The sequence below is a fragment of the Balearica regulorum genome, chromosome 8, assembly GCF_011004875.1.
Source record: "Balearica regulorum gibbericeps isolate bBalReg1 chromosome 8, bBalReg1.pri, whole genome shotgun sequence".
Taxonomy (NCBI): Eukaryota; Metazoa; Chordata; class Aves; order Gruiformes; family Gruidae; genus Balearica; species Balearica regulorum.
Genome location: NC_046191.1, coordinates 4,709,910 through 4,722,397, shown reverse-complemented (window position 1 = coordinate 4,722,397; position 12,488 = coordinate 4,709,910). Strand labels below are relative to the sequence as shown.

General features: G+C 41.8%; 1 protein-coding gene across 13 annotated transcripts in view; it reads left to right on the top strand.

The window, feature by feature from the left end:
- The window catches only part of FGGY (FGGY carbohydrate kinase domain containing), a 320,610-nt gene that overhangs the window by 71,620 nt on the left and 236,502 nt on the right, over positions 1 to 12,488 (top strand). The window contains exons 5-6 of one of the 13 annotated variants that reach the window (XM_075759258.1): positions 4,853 to 4,903; positions 10,552 to 10,660. The exons of 11 other annotated variants lie outside the window; for them this stretch is intronic. The gene's annotated coding sequence lies outside the window, so the exon portion shown is untranslated. The remainder of the gene's footprint in view (positions 1 to 4,852; positions 4,904 to 10,551; positions 10,661 to 12,488) is intronic. One more of the 13 variants, XM_075759259.1, reaches the window with a different exon arrangement.

The following is a 12,488-nucleotide window of genomic DNA, read 5'->3' as shown; positions in this document are numbered from 1 at the left end:
TCCCGAAGTGAAGTAGCTGTTTTATGGGGTTCAAACTGCTGCCCTGGGAGTTGTAGCAAATTGTACATGGTCCCAGGCTGAGTCAGTACCAGTGGTAGAAAGAGCCCACCAGTGCTGTTGTAGGGGGAGGCAGGAGACTTTGGAAGGCAGGTGGAATTTATAGAGAAATATAAGCGATCCAATAAAGTGCTGAGAAAGATGTGTAAAGGAAAATTTTCTAAAAAGAACCCCATAATCCTGAGGTGTGTTACATTGTTGAGGGGAATAAGAGGCAAAGAATTGATCTTGTCTATTGCGCTAAGCTTGTTTGATAGGTATGACTTCTAATGAGTGAGAAAATGCACTTTCAGACTTTCTTCAGTCAATGAGAGTTAGCTTTTGTGCTAAGCAGTGCTGCATTCTGCACTGAGATTAACCACAGCACAAAGACTCAGATGATTTGTTAGCTGATACTCCAAGTGATTTAGAAAACTATTTGGATAGCAAGTGTCGGAGCTGGGTTCTCTTACCACCAATGCCCAGGTTTGTCTTTTGGCAGACTTGTAACTACCTCACTGTCTGTCGTAAGATAAGTACAACTATTTCTTCTCTTCTCCGGATTATTTGAAAGGCTAAGTTTATTTGTGTGAGAATATAGGTTTTTGAGATCTTAGAATAGTATCGGTACAAGGAGTCATCATTGCCAGTTTTAAAATCCATCCTTAAGTCCATGATTCAGGCATAAGATGATCATGAGCAAAAATGAGAAAGAAACCTGATATCCCTGTAAAGCTCAACCACAAAGAGCTCATCCTGTTGATGAGGTATTGTCAGAGGTGAGATAGCAGAGAAAATGGACGCGTGCTGTCTGGTGTTTTGGCCGGGACCCTGGAGCCCATTCTGCCCCGACTGAAGCCCGGTAGGCTTTTGTGTCTGACTTCAGAAAATCCTGTGTTATGCTCAAGCCGTGGACAAACATACAATGACTAAGAACTTAGCAAGCTTCGCACGTCAGGTTATGCGTAGTGAGATCGAGGTAATTCCCGCACTTGCTGCGTGTGAAAGGTTTTATCTTGGAGCATAGTAGCAGCAGTCCACCAGGGAGGGCAGGTAAAGTGCGGGGGCTCTGATAGCTGCCCTGTGAGAGCAAAAGGAAACAATGCAGATTTGTGGCTGGGGCGAGAAAGGCTTATTAAGCTGAGAGATCAGTAGCAGGAAAGGTAGGACCTACAGAAAAAGTAGGATTCTGGAAGAGATGTGTGCCTCCAAGCCCCCTTGCTAAATAACGTGGAAAGACAGACATGCACATCATTGTTGTGGGAGTTTTTCTCATTAGATCAAAAGGACAACATCACAGCAATCTGTTGCTTCTGTAGAAAACAGCATCCAAGGGGAGGAGGAGGAGACACATGTGGGCAGCAAGAAAGCTCTTGAAAAACAACTAAGGAGACAGCGTGGAAGAAACAGCTTATGGGGTGGGGTCGAAGCAGTCCCAGTGCACTCAGAGAGGAATGAGAAGGCAGATGAGTGGGTGAGGACAGACACCCTACTGAATGCTGATTGTGGCACAGCCTCCATCTGTCCTTCCTTGGTGCACCCACTCCTAGTGCTAGGAATAAGCTGTGATACCATGGAATCAGATTGCTGTTTGTAATGGTAAAACTGCTGCTGAGAAACACAATCTTTGTTTCCTAGTGAATGATAAAGAAACAGTAATAAATGGCGTTTACAGGCCCAGTTGTTTATCCCTCTTTGCAGCAGCACTCTTTTTCTCTACAAACTGTTTTTCCTGTGCCCTCACAGCCTGGAGACCCCTTGCACTACCTGCATGGGTGACTTACCTTTCTTAAGCTCCGGTAATTCATGGCTATGAGACCAAGGCACTTAGACACCAAACAACCTCCACAGTAAATAATCACCACAGGAATTGATGCTGATATAAAGTTACATCCAAGAATTCAATAACTTTCACTGTTGACAACCCAGTAGAGTTTCAGCGATTAACACCTTTCCGTTGCAAAAATTCTCCTTGGGGACTATGGAGTAAAATAAGTCTAGAGTTGGTTAAATTGTGTATTCCTACTTAGGCATTAACCTAAAAATGTAAATTACCTTCAGAAAGTAGAATATCTTCAATCTCATTTAATTCTTGATGCATCCATCAAAAAGACTTTGTCTTTGTAACCTTACATATCTTCCCATCAAGAAACTTGTCGGGAATATCAGATGAAAAAGAGGGGTTTTTTTCCTTCCTTATTCTTCTTTCAGAGAATTAGTAGGGAGAGGACAGAACCATTCAGAATCAGCCATGCTATGCTGCCTTAGCTACAGGACAAATACTCAAATGTCTGCAATACTGACATAGTATGAAAAGCAGACAGAAAAGCCAGACCAACTTCCAGACTGCAGGTTTGCCATTAGATTAGTTCTATCTTGACCTGTACTCAGCACTTTCCTGATGACTGCCTGGATACTGAGGATGGCTCGACAGCTCCAGATGTCTGAATTTTGTGCTGCTGGTTCTCTTTCAGAGAACAATCCTGCTTAAAAACCTCAGGAGCGGTTGCACAAAGGCACAAGGGAATGTCAGAAGTAAGTAAAGAAATGTATTTTTATTTCGGCACTGAATTTCCTTCGGAAGTATTAGCCATCACCCTTGCTATGAAATGACTGACTGCTCTACATGAGGGTGTTATCATGTTCTGAAACAGACTTTAATGTGGTCCATGTTAGAGCCAGGAGGGATCACCAGCAAAGGTGGCCTGTGTGTTCTCCCTGACGTACGTGAGTATGTGAGCCTCTGGGTTTGCTTTAGGCATGTTTAAGGTGAGAAAAAAGAAATCCAGAGAAACAAAGTAGCTAAATCTTTATGCGTGTTCTGTTTTCGGAGGGAACACCTGTCTGGGGTAATACTTCATTGCCTGCATTCATGAGAAGGAGGAAAGCAGCTCCACTTATTTCAACTTCATTAGTGGCAGACCAACTTCTCAAATGAGCACAAAGTTTCTTTTTTTTGCCAGTTCCAAACAGATAAAATTACTACTTGGTAAATTCCACATAACCTTTAAGGCTTTCAATCACAGCTGTAAATGCTACTGTGCCCCCAGCTCCTGCTTTTACCAAATTGTATCATAAGCACCTTAATTACAGTGTACACTGTCTGATGGGCCATGGAAAAGGTCGTCTTCCAAAGAACATATGATAACAAGGGTGGAGTGATACTGGTCGTTTTTCATCTGTGGAGAAAGAAAGGGCTTTGCAGAGAAGAAGATTAATAGTAAACAATGTTAATCTAAATATGTCTCAGACACAAAATACCACATTCCTTCAGGATTGCCTTCTCAGGGGGTACTGGCATTAACCGTTTTCCTGTGGGGATAGCTACACAAAGACATGCTCCTCCTCTTTGGAGCAGAGCTAAAACTGAGGCATGTTTTTGTTGTTGTTTTACTGTTGAAGCTGCAGCAACGCAATGAGCTCTCTCACTTGTGCTGCTTGTAGCAGTTGAGTTCAGGGATTCCAGGTTGAGATCTAGTTCAAGGGCAGAGAAGTGAACAGAAACATTCGCAATGACTTCACGGTGGTTTGAACAAATTCTCCACGCTGCTGCAAAAGAGAAGAATCAGACCTGGGTCTTGCAGATGGATTAGTCCCCCATTATAGCCTGTGTCTGCCTTTTATTTAATTATTTTTTATAGGTCAGATCAAAATAAGTTGGAGGCAGCTCGCTTTTAAAGTCTCTGCTGTACTCAGTATAGCAAAGCATCTGGCAGGACGATTTCATTTCTGACTCCCACTGTTAATGGCATGGCTTTGGGCCTTTGGGTAGGCAGGCTATCCTTATCACCTTGGCTGGCTTCCAGCTTCAAATAATAATCCATTAACGTCTGCCCTGCTGGCATTCTTGCCAAATACAAGGGATATCTTTTAAATAAACATTGGCAGTTCCCAGTCGGAGGAAAGAGAAAGGGAGTAGAGGAAAAACAATCCTTGACATTTCAGTGACTTTGCAGGGCTAGCTGACACCTGGTACCACCCTTATCTGCGGGTGTTTATGCAGAGCTGCAAAACACAGCTTCTTCTGTTGGCTCTTTTGCTTTCTTTAAATAGAACTGGAAAGACTTGTAATGATAGGAGTAACTTTCTTGGATAGGCACTCTTTTCTTTGCCTTTTTTTTTTTTTTTTTCCAGACTGGGGAGACCCCTGTGTTAACATCTGTGCTCCTGTTTTCCTCTGAAGTTGAGCAAGAATAGTGCAGCAGGCTTGCGTGCCTCGTACTTTGCCAACAATATTTTTTTCCCACAGTTTTCCTCCCTAGTGGATTAGATACAATGCAGATTTACTTTCACGGGGGCACTTTCCCACCTGATTTCCTATCTCTTCATCCATCAAACCAAACAGCCACACTGATCTGCCAGCAATCAGAGCAACTGGGGCTCACCCCATTCTCAGTGTTCCTTGGGAAGTGCTTTTTCTGGTTTTTTCAACCATTTCACTTTCTTTCTCTGCAGCTGAACTCTCAATGACAGCTTGAGGTTTATTTTTCCAGCTGTTATATTTTGCTTAATAGCAATAAAATTACTTGTTTGGATATTTCATAGTATCAATAAATGAGCTGTCTAGGTTTTATTTTTGCAGTCCGGTTAAGATCTGGAGTAGGATTCATTCTTCCAGAATGCGATTGGGAGACAGTAAAATATTTATTGTTCAAAGAATAACATAGGGTCAAACCTAGAGTTTGCTACCCAAGTCTGGAAGTGGATTTCATTTCTCGTTGTTTTGTCTTGATTCACTGATTGCACTGATGCTACTACCTTAGTGTATATCAGTGGTAGCTAAGGGCACAAACAACTTTTTACTCCATCTTTATAGCAAGTTAATGAGAAGATTGGACAGTAGTTTGAAGGATTTGAACTCTTGATTGTAAGCATATTTTGGTTCTCAATTCTGTCCTGCTAATGACTTGGGGACTTGGTTCGCAACTATTCCCTTGCCAAAATTTCCTCAAATTTTATATAGCATTTGCAGCATTGTATTTTGCTTGCCACTTTTCGTCTGAGTGCTTGAGGCTATTCCTACCTTTCCCTCAGTTTCAACCATACCTGCCCATGACTGAACTTCCTATCAGGTTAGCATTATTACTGAATTTTCTGATGTGCAGCTAAAAGTTTCCTGTGACCCCATAGTGTGTGGGATGGGGCAGAGGGAGGCACCGTAGCTGCTAAAGGGCACAGGGACAAACTGACAAAGTACAAAATGCATTTTTTTACCAGATCCTCATTTTGGGGCATTAAGCATTTGTGTCTCAATATTTCTCTTTTTGAAGCATGGTGACATTTGATTATGTGAATGTGTTTTCAATGAAGATAATTTAATCACCAGCATTGGGAGCTTGTAGATGTCCTAATTAAAATGGAACCAATCTGAATCTCCCCAAACAAATCTTTGCTGTATTTTTAGTTCAATATATCGCTCCACCCCTGGCCAGCCTGTGTATGGTAAACCTTCTGCTATTTCCTGCTCAGTTATTTAGTGCTGGAGCCAAGCTAGTTTCAGTTCCTGAAGCAGAACCAAACAAAGCAAATGTGGCTAGAATGGAGTTAACTGGAAACATTCCCAAAAGATAGCTGATTTACTCCCAAGTGCATACTGATCCACCTACACTGGAAAAGAAACATAATTTGCAAATCATAACCTCTTCACTCTGTGTAGATTCTGTCCAGACACTTACAGCCCTGTGTTAATAGTCTGTACTTAAAAAGAATTATGAGGAAGTCTTCAGTTCTTACACTGTAGGCTCGTCACAAGCAGACTATAATTGAAAACACTGTTAAGCATCTTTGCAGTGAAAGTTATCCCTTTAGTTGTTGAAATATTGCACCTGAAGTGTAAAAAAGGGGGAAGAGAAGTAGTGTATAATATTGAGAGGCTGCTAAAAATAGGCAAATGCATATTAAGTAAATGTAGGTCCCTAAACTGGATTAAGGTGAAACATATATTGTTCTTCTTTCGTTGTTTTATTAGACTGCACCAAACCCTAGCTGCTGGAAAATGTAATGTCTTGAATTTTGCTAGCCAGAAAGATCCTTAAATGCAAGTGTGCTCAGGTAGGGAGAAGGAGGCAGCTGCAGTTGCTGTGTGGGCTAATAAAACATTTTGGTGGGCATATTTAGCAGTAGCACTCCACAGTAGCGTCCATCTGAGTCTAAATCTGGAGCTGTTAATGGACTTTAGTCTATGAGGGTCTTCTCCTCCAGAGCAAACAGCACTGGTAGCGCCCCTGAAGTATGAGGGTGAAGGGTAGATAAATGCAAAATTGCTGCCTTCAGTAGAGGCTGTTGATTTGTGCCAGGTGAGGTTTGTGTTCTGCTTTCCTGGAAGTAATCCTAAAAAGCGCTTTGTAGAGTGCTCCAGTGGATTTCTGCAAAACTGTCACTAGAACCTGGTTCCTTCAGGTGATAAAGTTTGCAGGGCAGAGAAAATATTTACCATGGTTTGCTAAAGAAATGTCTGAATTTCTCCTCCAGTAACTTTTCAACCTGTTCTTCAAATTAGAAGGGTGGAGGTCTTGAAAATAAAATCCTGTAAGTTTAGCAAAAATAAAAAGTTGAATACAGTGCAGAGGCCCCAGTGTGTTTCCCACTGTTGTGCCTCCCCCTTTCCCCAGGAGGTGATTGCAGTGGAGATGAAACACTTGCCAGACACTGGGGAATCCGTGTAGGAATTAGTCTGAAGGAACAAAACCAAGAGCGAATCTGGCTTCAGTGGCTCTTCTATTCACAGGGTTAATTGTTTAAATAAAGGAATGCAGTAATAGAGACGCTTTGCTTCAGGCCTCTCTCTTTTAGAGACTCTGTAAGTATTTTCTAACCCAGATTTCAAGAACAACAATGTGTAGCTGTGCTGGAACAAGTGCTATTTTTAAGTTTCCTGTGGTTTGAGAAATTGTCAGATTTCTCTGTCTGAAGGATCGAGGGATCCAGAAAACCAGTTCTCAGTTTCTGGTATGAACATTGAATGAATACAAAAATGAATAGATGCTGAAGTTCTGCATTGTAGCAGATGAAAGAAGATTAAAGATCTCAGTTATGCTAATGTCAATCCAGAGCAGCTCCAGCAACTGCAGGCTTTAGTTAAATAAATATTATTTAACCTAGTTCAGGAAAATCCCTCCACTACGACAAAACAAGTTCTTCCACTCTTACGGGTCATGACCGTATACGGAAGCAACCCACGCTGATAACCTGTTGCTCAACTGATACTGAGTAAGAGTCTTCAAAGAGCAAGTCTCTGCACCTGCTGACCTCCGGTCTGTCTAGCAGGCCTGTCCAGGTTGAAATGATGTAAGCTGCCATCCCCTGTGCGTATCTAATTCTAGCCATTAGTTGGTCGTGCACAAGCAATGCCTTTTTTTGGTGCAAGCAGAGGCAGTTCCTATGCAGAGCCCTGTATATCCCAGTAAGTGTCCCATTGTACATGGGAAGATCCTGTCTGTCTTGTAGCTGCATCTGTGATGCTCTGGCCTCCCTGCCGCTTTTTGTTATGGAATAGTTTCTGGAGCTCTGCTGGTTCTCACTGCTATGGCTGTTCCTATGTGTGTGTGTTAGTGGGCCTGGTATAACACATGTTAAGACTACACAGTAAAAATACTTTTCTTTTTTGTTATTATAACACCATAGGTGCTATTTATGGGTTTGACATGCTCCCTGTGACACAACCTTTCTTGTTTCACAGCCAGCAGTGCCAATGAACATCTTTCATCTTTGTCTCTCCTGCCCATGTATTCACATGCTCCATAAATATCAATAGTTATGATTAAATATAAAAGAGATGCAGTGCCAGAACTTGTGTATTGGCATAGGGGAAGAAGAGGACAGAGAAGAGGCAAGAGTTTTGGTTTTATGCAAACTGAAACATTACAGTAGCAGAAACGATGGCACTTACAGTAATGTCACAGTCTCCTGAATAATATCATTCCATCATTGCCTGGAAACTTAGCAATTCTGCAGGGATGCATTTCACTTGAGTAATTGTATAGCATCTCAGCAAATGAGTATTACTTTATACATCCAAGAGTTCATGAGAGCTTATGCATGTTTGTTGCCCAGCAGACTTCTTTCCAGCAATACCGCTTGCATAGGCCTTCTCGTGCACCTTTGCACCAACTTACTTTCTAGACCAAGTGTCACCCTGTGCCCTCTGCCTCTGCGACTGGAGGGACTCTGATGAGGTTGTGATGTGAGCCTGTTGCTTACTCTTGTATTGACTAAGTGAAAGCAATGATTGCTCCTTGCAGTTCAACAAGTTACTGGAGGCATACACCAGACTTCGAAGCATATTTTGTCTTTGTTTGATATTCTCCTCTCTGTTTCCTCATCTGAATGAACTGCAAGGCACTGACATCCTTCCCACATCCTCTGAGTTTGGCTGACATGTTTTTTAGGACTGTCAGTAGAGGAGCACAGCAGCAGTCTCTTCTGGTTCACAAGAATTTATAACAATCCAGAAGCCTTTCCTGGGTGGCATCAGACCAAAGAAACCAGGAGTATGGTTCTGCCCATCTGGGGACATAAGGCAGCATATATACAGTTCTCTTAACAGGATTATATATTTATAAGAGAAACATCACATTTTATACCATACAATACAATGATCCTAGAAACTTTAAAAATATGATCTGGGAATGGTACACAAATGAGCAGTTGCACGGCTTATAAAATTCTGACGTGGCTTTACATTGCAAAATGACACATCTGGCATCTAGCTGAGAGAGCTTTTTAATTTTTTTTCCTACCCCAAAGTGCTTTCTCCAGGGAAAAAAATAAAAGTCAAATTCCCTGAAATAACATGCTTTCAGTATTAGCAGTATATGGCTATATGTGCCCTGTGAAAGTAGAGAAAATATCACATATACAATCAGTACATTATGTTATTGACCGAAACAAAACTGGAAAGTTTTAAGAACAACCACTGTATAATGTCAGATTACCACAGCGTCTGGTTTTGGGAACCTCGTTCTCTTCTTTGAGAGTTACACCAACATACAAAAGAGAAAACTAAATGGCAACCACGACAGATACCATTTTCCCTCGTTTTTTCTGTCCCTTTCTTTTCCTGTTGGGAGTGTTTCTGTTTGTCTGAATAAAACTTAACTTACCTATTCCAGTACCTAACTGCTAGTTCAGATTGCTCGCCAGCCTGGGAAGTTGTTATGCAGGTTGGCCTTAAATAGCTTGTGTTTGACTGCAGAGCACCTGTTAGTTGATTGGGAGACAGTAAAATTCAGGGCAAAGGCTTCCCAAACACAAAGGATCGCTTGTGGAAAAAGACCTTGTTGATCTTGGATGAAGTTATAACCACCACTTGATGACTTTACTGAGGCATTGTATGGTGTACTAAGTCTGTACATGTGTTTCTGTGTGTGAAAAAACACCACCTGAGCTAAACAGAAGAGAACAGAGCTAAACCGAGTCTCCTCCTAACGGTCTTTCTTCAGGTGTGTTTTATGGAGCACTTTTGAAAGAACTTTTTGTGTAAGCCCCTCGGAAACTTTTTGTGTAAGCCCCTGCGCAGAGGTGCCAGAGCCTGTGGGCCACCTTCCTGCTCAGAGCTTGCATCTTGTAGCTCACGTCTTTCCAGTTCAGACTTTGGTCCATCAGATCAGGTGTTCCAGACCCTGCAAGAGTCATTTGCCTTGGTGGGAGGTGGAGGAGATTGAAATAAATGAGAATTTTAACAGAAAAGTGTTCTCTCTTTATCCCAGTCCCTGTTCTTTCATCTGTTACTACACACCGCTGCACCCTTAACTGTACTTTGTGTCTCCTGCTTGCTGTGCTCTCTGGAGGCATTTATCCCTTCTCTTAGAGTCAGCTTTGTGTTCTGACTCATTCACTGTTGTGTTTGTGGTTAATTTTATGGGGCGAAGCAACTGGGATAACCTTGTGAAGATCAAAACAGAGTACTTTTCAGTGACACATGGTTACAGTATTAATTTTGAAATACATTTAGGAATAATATTGACATTCATTTGTTCTTTACAGGAGTATGCTTGTTTTGACAGACAAGCAAAAACTTTTCATGATAACATAGTCCATCTATGAACTAACTTGCTCATTTGTTTTAAAAGAGCTACTCTAAACTGCCAGGATTCATGAAGCTGTTCCCCAGAAGACATCAGTCTAATCCAAAGCCCATTAGAGTCTGTGAACATCTTTTTGTTTTGCTGACTTGGTTTCTAGTAAAGAACTGAACTATGAAACGTGGTGACACCTCTTGGTCACGCTGACTTGTGTCTGCAGGATCTCCTTGCTCCTCAGGACCTCTCTTTTTGTAGTTCAACTGCAGTTTGCTGGAATAACTTTGACTTTCTTAGAAGGAGTTGTTACTGCAAAGCTTATCAAAATTTCCGCTCACTTTCAGAGCTAGACAATTTAGTGAATTGGTGCAATATGAACAGCGTGACCCAAAATGTTTATTGTGAACAAAGCCATACCACTGTGTTTTTGGCAAACAAACAGCTGTGTTCTGAATACTTGCAGGATCTTTTCAATAACCACTACATCCTTTCCCAGCAGCTCTCTCAGGAGCTGCACAGGCTGATGGGGAGGCTGCTTTGTGCAGAAGTGAGATTTGCCACCAGACAGGGGAGCCTGCTCCATCCATAGTGCCTGCAGGAACAGGGTAGGAGCTGGCAGTTATTTCTTACCATTCAAGTTACTTCATACCTTTCCTTTAACACTTCAACCAGAAATGAGTTATTTCTTAACCACTGTGCAAGGCAGCACCTCTGCAATCTTGCCAAGTTTGGGATTTACCACCCCACCCCCCCCACAATACCTTCTACCCCACTCCAAATGCCAGAACACAATCCACGTGTTTTAATGTAAGGCATCCAGGCTGAGGTTGAGGGAAGGCCAGGCATTACACCGATCACATGCAACAAGCTGATCTTCTGCTGCAGTTTTTGTTTAAAACCTGATTATTTGTGCAGGCTGGATTCTGAAACATTTGGCTTGGAGCTGGACGAGCCTGGTGTGCTACAACAAAGGCAGAGAAAGAAGGAGCCTCTGGTATCATTCAAGTGCTTGACTGTTTTTTTCAGCAGGTATTTTTTCAGTTCACAGCAGGCCAGTGACACCAGAAAGTGCAGCAACAGCAACCTCAGCGGTGAAACTGCCGATGTTACAATCAGAGGGAGATAAAGTGAAGTATTGGAGTGGCAGTACCAGGAAATGACTGAGACATCACATGACGGAGGATGTGCACTCTGTAGCAGAGGGACTATTTACTTACAGGCTAGACTTCCACCAGGCTCGACCAAAGGCAGTTTTGGTTAGTTAGTTGAATTACCTGACCCACTTGCAGTGGGAAGTCATTATATAGATAGTAAATACCTACCCCACCCTTGGTAGACAGACAGACTCTTTGCCAAAACGGTCTAACTCAGCTTCGCAGAATATAAAATATTGTACCTTTCTGGTTAAAGCTGTCATTACAAAGACATTAGAAGCTGCTGCTCTTCCAGTAAACTGCTCTGCTTCTTGGCATTCAACCATTGTGCAGAAAGCCTCTAGGATTTACCTCTTACCACCACCTGGAACACAAATCATACGCAAAGAATAAGTCTGAAATTTTTTTAAGGTGCAAATCACTTGCTTCTGCCACTGATGAGAAAAGCTCCCGGGCCCTCTGGCAGTCAGGGAAGTTGCGTGTGACAGAGGATACTGATAGGAGCTTTACACAGCCATTCATTTGAAGCGTTAAATAGAGAATCCAAGACAGTTTTTCCTAGACTTTTTTATTTTCTTGTAATGAAAGCTGCAGCTAACTTAGCACACATAACATGCTTGGTGATTAATTATTGTAAACTGATGGATGGATTTAAAATTTTAAGCAAGATGCTTGAAACATTATCTACAAGTTATCATTTTTTAAATCATGTTGCTGTTGTAGTGATTCATAACTGTAAATTCTTTTCCCCATAAATACATGAGATTTCAGCAAAATCTGTGGCCTGCCCCAATGTTGACCTTTAGCATAACCCTGCAAATTATCACCAAAATAAGGTTCTGGTCTTGCTTACACCAGAATGTAGTTGGAGAAGTCCATGAAAAGACAGCAGATTCATACTAATGCAGCTAAGAGCAGGTCTGGTCCAAAACAGATTTTAAAGTAAGACGACTTACTTCAAATTAGAATGATGATGGCCTTTGCTTGGGCTGTAGGAATAGATGGTGATTGATAGAAAAGGAAAAGAACTGCATATAGAAGAGCCTTGTCTTCTGCTGCACATATATCTCAGCTTGATTTTGCTTATATTTTGTGAGACATATTATGTGAGGCTTATAGTATGTGAGACTTCAGATACTGATACTGAAGATACTGGGATGGGCTGGAGCAGTTCTTTTAGCAGAAACTGAAGTGAAAATTTTCTTTCCTTCAGGGGTCACTTCTCAGAGTTCAGGGGCTAACTTTTCATTCTATAAATCCAGAGGACAATCTTGCTTGT